The 10,004-nt window shown below is 29.2% G+C and overlaps 1 long non-coding RNA gene across 1 annotated transcript; it reads left to right on the forward strand.

Annotated features, from left to right (window-relative positions):
• The first annotated feature begins 1,690 nt into the window (after positions 1-1,690).
• On the forward strand, positions 1,691-6,433 carry LOC143046672 (uncharacterized). The gene is made up of 2 exons (XR_012969219.1): positions 1,691-1,814; positions 6,072-6,433. It is a non-coding gene; the product is annotated as an uncharacterized LOC143046672 (long non-coding RNA).
• The last annotated feature ends 3,571 nt before the right edge of the window (positions 6,434-10,004 follow it).

Raw genomic sequence — 10,004 nt, forward strand, 5'->3', positions numbered from 1 at the left:
AGTTTAATATTATTATTTATAACAATGGTTAAAATTAACATATTTTACATTGAAATTAACGAATTAAATTTTTCTTTATCAAGCTTAAGCGAGATGAAGTCAGTATAAAAAAATAGAACTTAATTAGTCTGTTTATCAGCAATTTTATATAGCTGTAATTGTGTTGTTATTGAGAATATGAAGTAGAATGGAAAAGTTTGTAATACTTGTTTTAAGAATACAAAACGTTGAGATAAATGTTGGGGTGTATGAATGAATTCGCATGCATTTCATTGATAAATTGACGCAGATGGACTTGAACAAGCGACACTGTTGCACTGTTGATACATGACGTCATTTCCTGATATTTCACTAAATCGACATTCATCGTGGAATGTCATAACATTTACATTGAATAACTTCAAGGAAAGATTTGTCCAGCTTATGTTATGTATTGGTTTGGTTTATTTGAAAGGTTGTACAATAACATATAGATATATTGCCTTTCATGACGAATCAGTTTATTGAAGATCAAACAACCGCTTCTTATTTCTTGATTTTCTAACAAACAACGTTTCGAGCCATATTGCATCGTGTCATAACGAAAATAAGAAATAGGGTCATAGATCAAAAACAAAACGGGCAGAAACGATATGCAAAAGACAAATATACCACACAAAGGTTGCCAGAAAAAAAGAAAGGACAAATTAAATTCATATCAGCAGAAGATAATTAGTCACGAATCCAACTTCAAATCACAAACATTGATTTATAAAGTATCCCTTGCATTCATTGAATTATTGCGTAGTGTACCATTACCAGTTTTTAAAAAGTAAGACTTTTCCAATGTGCAGGAGATATTTTTCCGTTTGTTTTGGGGCAATTTTCATAAATAGTTTTGCTGAATCTTACCTCTTACCATGTTATGACATTTCTTTAGATGATCTGTTTCATAACAATAAATTGGACCAGTTGTAGCAGACTTCAATGTCGTCGCTCTATCATGAAACTTATCTCAGTGAAATGGCATTCCTTGTAACGATCTAATTATAACGCTTTAGTTATGCAGTCAATTTTTGTACTCGTTGTGCAATCTAAAAATAAAAATGAAAACTATAAAGATTAAACATATACAATTTGAAAACATGGTAAATGCAATATCAAAATTGTCAGATGACATAAGTTATGCTTTTATTATTGTCTAACAAATTCATCAAACCCTCCATTGAAACATGTCAATTATACATGTTTCTCATATTCACATTGATTAAAAATTGTCAAAGAAAAAAACCTAACCAGATAAGCATGATAAGGTAACCAGTTGTTGGTAGATCTATCTACGTAAAGGACAGGGCATGTGTACGAGTATAAAACTGATGCAATGTTTCTAAAAACCACATTCGAATAAATATAACAGACAGTTATATTAATGAACTGAGAAAATAAACGACAAATTCGAAATGTATAATCGTTTAAGAAAAAAAGTCCTACTTTTATATTTGTGAACCGGCCACTTTGATTAAAAAAAACAACAAAAAACGAACCCCACCGAACCCATTGAAATACTGAAAAATCACTTCCTTATATTGTTTACTTAATATCGTTTAGAGTCTGACTTATGAATTTTTAGTACTAAACCATCATTTCCTTATATAGTGTATTTAATATTGTTGAGCGTGTTCTAAACTTATGATACATATTCTTTCCAAACAGCGAACAATATTTGCATAGATGACATGCGCATCTGGATAGGTGTTTATGAATTTGGCGCGTTTAATTTGGAAGCCATCTTGAAATTGTATTTCAAGGAACCGGCAAGGGGATTATCATCGATGGTAAGTAAAAGTCATTTCGGCTTTTAAGTTGCTTAGTTGTTTGACCTACGGAACCCAATTAAAAGATTTGTGTTGGAATGACTGCAAATTTATGCAGAAAAAGAAGCTCAAAAGAAGTGTGCTTGTATTACAAAAATCATGCAGCGATTCTTTACTGGGGAAAACGTCTAGGGTAAAATGTACATAAACACTTCATGACATGCATGTGAAGCTTACTAAATTGGGAGTTCTTGTTATATATATATATATATATATAAGTTAAATTGTCTGTTGCTTTCAATTCGTATTTGTGGGTATTTTGTGTTTTGTTTAAATGTATTCGCATGTGTAGTCAATCTACTGAATATTAAACACATGGCACACACATTCAATGCGATCTGAATATTCAACGTTCATTGGAGATTTGAATATTAATTGTGGAACGTATCAAGGATTTACGCATGTGAAAGATGTTTATGGTAATATTCAGAAGTCAATAAAATTTCGAAATGCAAAAAGCAATATTTAGCTCTTCATTGCCGATGAACTAGTGAATAAATATGAGCTTTTATTAATATAAAAAAAAAATATGTTGAAAAGATAGCTATCAAATTTTAGAAAAAAAGATTTAAAAGAAATGGAAAAATAAATAAGAAAGATAAAAATACCCTTGGCACAATGCTAGAATTTTAAATACAACAATATAGAGGGACAAGCTGTACACCAACGTTAGCAGTTTGTTGGTAAAACATATCATTAAATTAAAAATATCAATAATGAAAACACAAATTCAAGTTAAGTTCTATAGTTTTGTATTATCCATCGAATGAACAAATGATCATCTTTGCATTAATTAATTCTTACTATTTTGTACTGTTTTTACAAATAAATCACAAACATTTGTTTTAATTAGTATTATTTTCATTTATTTGGAATATGTTATTTATACGCACTTACATTTAACCAATCTTTATCTACTGTCTGTAAATATACAGTAAATCTCTTATTTTCAGGTAAAAAGTTATCAAAACAATTATAATGTATCTATTTTTACATACATATCCGGCTCAAGGCAATGCTTCAAGTTTCATCATGTTATTAACTTAATATATAAATATTGTATCATCATTGATCCTGTCGTCACTTCAAATTTAGATATTCTATATTAAGACGATTGGTCATTAAACCGTTTTCTATTGCAATATTAGTTATTACCTATAATTATACTTCTTTCGGATAAATATTTTCTCTGCAGTTTAGGATCATGTTTCATCGTTAAAACTAAAAAAAATATCGATATTAGAAAAGAGGTCACGGAAATGTTTATTTGATACATTCATTAAGTTGTTTATTCGAACATATTTCACAATTAATGATTTAACTTGGAAAAATTAATTAAGATATCAAGATCCCTGCAGCACGCCTTTGTCTACCCCGTTAAATTCTATGAAATATACCAACAAACCCTTGTCTAATAAGGTTAACAAATGTTGAAAACTATTACAAATGGTTGAGAGGTTTAGCGTTATAAAACAATCCACCATTTTCTACATTTAAAAATTCCTGTACCAAGTCAGGAATATGACAGTTGTTGTCCATTCGTTTGAGGTGTTCTGTCGTTTGATTTTATCATGTGATTGGGGACTTTCCGATTGAATTTTACTCGGAGTTCAATATTTTCTTGATTTTATTATTTTTTATACCAACCTTAGATATCGTAAATACTTTTACCGTGTGTTATAAAAACAAAAGAAGTAATACATATGTTGTCTATAGATTTACGACCAAAAGCCATTTTATTAAACATCAATATGTATCCTATTTTATTCCAAAACATAAATTTGGAGATTTTCTTATGAATATCATTATTGGATATGGACTTATAATTATAAATGGTATTGTACCTAAAAGAAATTATTTATTGTTAAATTCTTTACCATATTTTCGTTTACTATTTACTGATTAAAGGTATGACATTTGATATTCTGCAATGTGTAGCGAATTTTATTTTGATTCTGCTTCGCTATGTTTGCTCTAAGATATGAAAAACAATTCCAAAAATGTCATTATACAAATAGAACGAGGAACCATAATACAAGAAATACAAGATAAATTGAAATTAATCCAGTTTTACAAACTTTCGATAGGGACACATAAACAACTGATATTTGTCGTACAAAAGAAACTAGGAATTGTAGTAATTATTTTACAAAGAGAATAACCGTTAAGTTAAACTTAAAGTTTTATAATAACTAGTTGCACATGACTCTATATTATGAAAATATTTTAAAACTTTAAATTCAATCTTAATGTTTTATGCACTTTTAAACATTTGTCAGTATGGCCAGTGACAATTCTTATTAAACATGCATCAGTAATACCTGAAAGAGTGTTTAAAAAATAACCCACCTTACTCTATTTAAGGTAACTCTTCCCTGTTATGGGAAAGAAAAACATGTAAAAATTATATTGTATATTTATAAATAAACTAGATCAATGTATTCTACACAATACACAAATAACTTTCAACTCTAGAAGTAGTTAATTTATAATACACAATATAATTCGCGTTGTCAAGTAAATCAATTGTGTACATATTAAATAAAGATGCTTTATCAACTTTGCTTTATATTTTGACATTCTTGTATTGAAAAGATATAAGAAGATGTGGTATGCGTTTTGATGATACAACTCTCCATTAATCTACATTATAAAGATGTCAAATAAAAGTACTATATGATTAGAATTAAAAGGTTTCACTTATCATTTTCACACAACTTTCAATGTCACAAAATCCGGTGACAGATACATACTTGAGAATTGGTGCATACTATTTTAAATGTTTTATCTATATATTAAGATCAATACTTAAAATTGGTAGACATAGACGTTACATGCTTAAATTTTTACTGTGTGTTATAAGAACGAAAGAAGTAACGCATAATTATGTTGCTTTCAGGTTCACTAACAAAAGCCATTTTTTCAACAAAAATATGTACGCTGTTATTTTCGAAAACATAAATTTGGAGAGTTTCTGATATAATTTTTGGACATGGACTTATAATTATAACAGACATTATTTATTATAAAATTCCTCACCATATTTTCGTTTACTATTGACTGATTCATGTGATTAAAGGTATGAAATTTGATATTCAGCAATGTTTTGGCGAATTCTATTTTGATGCTGCTAACGCTATGTCTGCTCTAAAATATATGAAAAACATCTCTAAAATGTCATTATACAAAACACGACAAGAAACTATGATACAAAAAATACAAGTTGAAGTGCAATTAAACCAGGGCCATACACACACAAGATATTTTCCCTTAAAAACGAATCTAGATAGTAGTTTAGTTACAAAAAAGAAAACCACTAACTTAAAAATTTACATTCAGTATGTTCAGTATGACCAGTGACAATTCATATAAAACATGCATCAGCTATACCTGACATACTTTTTAATAAATAATCCACCATACTATATTCAAATTAACTCTTCCCTGTTATGGGAAAGAAAAACTTGTAAAAAATCATAATTTATATTTATAAATAGAAAAGAACAATGTATTCAATGTATTCTACACGTCAATACACACATAACTTTCAACTCTAAAAGTATGTAATTTAAACTGCACAATGTAATTCAATTGTGTACATACATATATATATATATATATATATATTAAATAAAGATGATTTATCAACTTTGCTTAATATTTGAATATTCTTGTATTGAAAAGATATAAGAAGATGTGGTATGTGTTTTTTAAATGAGACAACTCTCCATTATTCTACATTATAAAGAAGTCAAATAAAAATACAATATGATTAAAATTAAAAGATTTCACTTATAATTTTCACACAACTTTCAATGTAATAAAATCCGGTGACAGATACATAATTGAGAATTGTTGCAAATTATTTTAAATGTTTTATTAATAAATACTTTAATTGGTAGACATAGACGTTACATGCTTATATTTGTTTTTTCATGAAGTTGTCAGTTTATTTTTCGATGTAGAAGTTTAAATGTACCTTAACTAGTACCTTTCTCTTATCTTTTAATGCTACATAAATTAGGCAATATGACGAACTAAAAGTTATCTTTATTTGACCGAAAAACAAATATGTAACACATACTCAAACGACTACCACTGAATTACAGGCTCCTGACTTAGGACAGGCACATACATCTGCATGTACTAGCTATATGACGCACAAATATTAAAGGCTTTTTAGTGTACTCTTGTAGAATTTTTAAATTAACATTTCAGGCAAGAAAAGTAGCTTCCCGATGGCTTCAAGGTAGCATTACACATGTAAGACTTGGAAACACAAGACCTGTACCAATAAACACTAATTTTCAACTGGGAAATACTATGCCATGGACAGAAGCCTGTGTTATGTTGATAAGGGGATGTATAGAAGTACCCTTAAGGCATGCTTTCAGTAGGACTAGAATGTACTGACTAAAGTGTGTATTCCCAGTATCTTGAAATAATCAGTCAAAATATCCATGTGTCATGTTAGAAGGAAGTCTAACATTTTAAGTTACATACACGAGGAAGATATGCTTTATTTTATTATTTAATGTGTCTGGGAATCGTTTGAATTAAATAAAAAGAATATAGTTTTGTTTCTATTTCATAGTTATATGCCTTACAAACAAATGAGCTGCGAACTTATACAAGTGCATGTATACATGTACATTGATAACACTTTCGTCGATTTTTGAACATTCAAATAAGAAATAAAAGCCGATTGGTGGCATGTTTTGTCTAGAGTTTTTTTATAGCATGTATATCGCTTCAATTGTCTAACAGCTAAGACTTTGCATACAGATTTTTCCCACCCGAAATAAGTAAATTGATGTACTGGTATTCATTTGCATACGATATATTTCTATCCGACACAGAATACATGAGACTTGTTATTTAAAATTTCAATATTAGCAAATTAATAACGCCATTATGCCTGTGGAACTAGAGGGCGTAGGTGAGGATTTTTTTCTAAGTCTCTGTTGTTTGTTTTTTGGTAATTTTCCTTTTTTTGTTTTTTACCGTGTATTTTGTTTTTTAATTTATACCAACCACGTCCACTTGTATTTTTGTCCATCTGATGAGTTAAGCCTTTTTCAACTGATTTTTATAGTTTGTTCTTATGTTGTACTGTTATACCACTGTTCGAGGTCTGGGGAGGGTTGGAACATTCTTTGTCCTATCGGTCTTCAATAAAGTTTTTTTAACCCGTAAAGTGGAAAGGGATTAATATAAGTTGCAAAACTTGTTTCCCAATCCACTATAAATAAATATGTTTAAACTAATAAAGTTTTTTTTTCTGTTTGTGGTATTTTTAACGTTTCTAATAACATTATTTGTGTATGTGCCTGTCCCAAGTCAGGAGCCTGTAATTCAGTGGTTGTCGTTTGTTTATGTGTAACATATTTGTTTTTCGTTACATTTTTTTTTTATATAAATAAGGCCGTTAGTTTTCTCGTTTGAATTGTTTTACATTGTCTTACCGGTGCCTTTTATAGCTGACTATGCGGTATGGGCTTTACCCATCGCTGAAGGCCGTACGGTGACATATAGTTGTTAATGTCTGTGTCATTTTGGTTTCTTGTGGACAGTTGTTTCGTTGGCAATCATACCACATCTTCTTTTTTATATTATGAATTTTAATGTAACTTTTGTATCTTTTACCAATTGGAAACTTCTGCTGTCCATGTTCCTGCACAAGAAATAAAAGTAAATCGAAACAACAAAAAGCATTTATGATAACCATGAGTTTTTGATAAAAAGTTGATGAGTCTTAAATAAACCGATATATTTTCGTAGACTTATATGCACAGTCAATGTCGTAAAACAACTTTCCTCCCCTTAGTAGTAAACCGCTGTTCAATAGTCATAAACCTATTTAACTGAATAAAATCCGGGTCAAAACTGGTAAGATTTATTAATTAGTTTAAATAAGGAATGCAATGGGTGAATGTGTGGGAAGAATGATGACCCTTCACCAATTGTGTTCTTACCCTTATGATTAAATTCAGAATGAACGTTGATTTCGTTTGCAGATAATGTAAACACATCGGGAGATGATTTTCCGTTCTATACACCCTGTCTAATTTGATAATCGTTATGCGTTTACTCTATTACTCAAAGCCCGAAACATTTATATACGTAGGTCCATTAAAATTATTTCAAGAGATTGTTCCTCTTCTATTTGTATTCATTATTTTGTTGTGCTCTCTGTGTGGAATATAACAGAGAAAAAGCAAACACTATATTTTTACAATCGTCACTTGAAATGATTTTGGTAGTTTTTAAACTTCAATGAATACTCTTAAAAGAAGGATAAAGGATAAATGTTTCACTGTACTTATACATCCCGTCATTGTACTATTTTGCTATATCAAGTTTCGTATTTTTGTTTTTCGTTTGTTGGTTGTGCTTTGTCTTTATGCCTTTTTGTTTTTCCTTGTTGACATAGTTGTTTGTTTTTATAGTGAGTAAGATTAGAACACAATGTTGCAGCTCAATTTTGACATTTATAACTGTTATATATATTCTCCACACATTGTTGTCAATAAATTTTGAATTGTGTTTGACTGTCATACAAGTAAGAAGTTAAGCTAGGTATGAATCAGGTTCAAACCGCAATTTTCCACATGTTAGGAATATGACAGTTGTTATTCATTCGTTTGATTTTGCCATTTGATTATAGACTTTCCGTTTTGACCTTTCCTCACAGTTCGTATTTTTTGGAGTACGACTTGTTACTTGTTATTTAAGTAGGTAATTATTTTGTTTGTATTTCATTTGTTGTTCAGGTCGACTTTACATATATTGGATATAATGATATTCCATAAATTAAAAAGAAAAGTACTGTAAATATAATGTAATATGTTGTGTGGTGACAGTTTATTTAAAACTCATATCTATATGTTTTTAATCAAAACTAAAACTTTGAGTTGTTGCTTTCTGTTATATAGAGTACATTTGACAATTCTTTCACAACGATTTGGCATTTTGTATTTATACATATTATATGTAAGCAGTCGTCTTATGGTAGATTAAATTCAAGCTTTTAGAGCCATGTAAAGTCAATGTTGCTTGTTTATGATTAACATGTCCGTTGTGTTACGAATGAATCAGATGTTGGTAGTTGATGGATCTGTTGTAGATGTTTCGTTTTGGCAAGTCATATTATCCCTCTGTACGTATTGTGTTGTTCAAACCTAAAACGTGAATATTGTAGCTGGTCTTGGTCTTAATAAAATTCTCATTTGAATGTAGTTTTTTACGTTACTTCGTTCACATCAAACCGTAAGAACTACAAAAATCAAACATAACAATCATAAGAAAAAATACCATACTATTTGGATTTAGTAATTATATACTTAACAAAGCAGGTAAGTTATATCGTTTATAAAATAAAGTACATGTATAGCGGTGCTAATAAACCTGATCACTAATAACCTGTTGTTCGTTAATAACATTTATGTTTTGTGTTCGTTTCCGTATAAAATCAATAAAGCAATCGTCATTGATCGATAAGTTCAAAGTATCAACAAATAATGGTTGAAATCATAAAATTATACACAAATATCAAATATTTCTCTATAATAATCATAAACCTTTCATGTGTGCTCAATAAAAATATTCAAGCTTATTTCAATACTTAATCATGAATTAACTAAGTGTTTTCATCTTAAAACCTTTAAATCTTTAAATTGTTCACAAAAATCATTTAACCCTTTCAAACACATAATTTTACAATTTACATTAGTTAAAGAAAGATAACTTTAACCATAAAATGTGCAGGTAAAGGGAGACAATCCACTTTTCAAACAGGGGTTTAATACAATCAAAAGTTTCATAAAATGGAACTTAAAAAAGGTAAAAATTACACATAACTTGCATAGATAGTCTAAGAATAATATATATTAAATGTATATTACAATAAACACTTATAAAAATGAAATACCAGGAGTAAATGGGACGTTTACATGTTTGCATTTCACGAGCCGTTATAAACACCATTAATCTAGAAAATACCATTTATTTCATGATCAGAAACATTTTCACGTTAAACATACATATAGATAATTACCTTGTTCCTCTGACCAAGATGCCACTCAAACAACAATTACAACATCTTCGGCCCAAATACCTTTCGTCCAAAAAAAAACTGACATTTAAACTCCC

Source organism: Mytilus galloprovincialis, chromosome 9 (assembly GCF_965363235.1).
Source record: "Mytilus galloprovincialis chromosome 9, xbMytGall1.hap1.1, whole genome shotgun sequence".
Classification (NCBI taxonomy): Eukaryota; Metazoa; Mollusca; class Bivalvia; order Mytilida; family Mytilidae; genus Mytilus; species Mytilus galloprovincialis.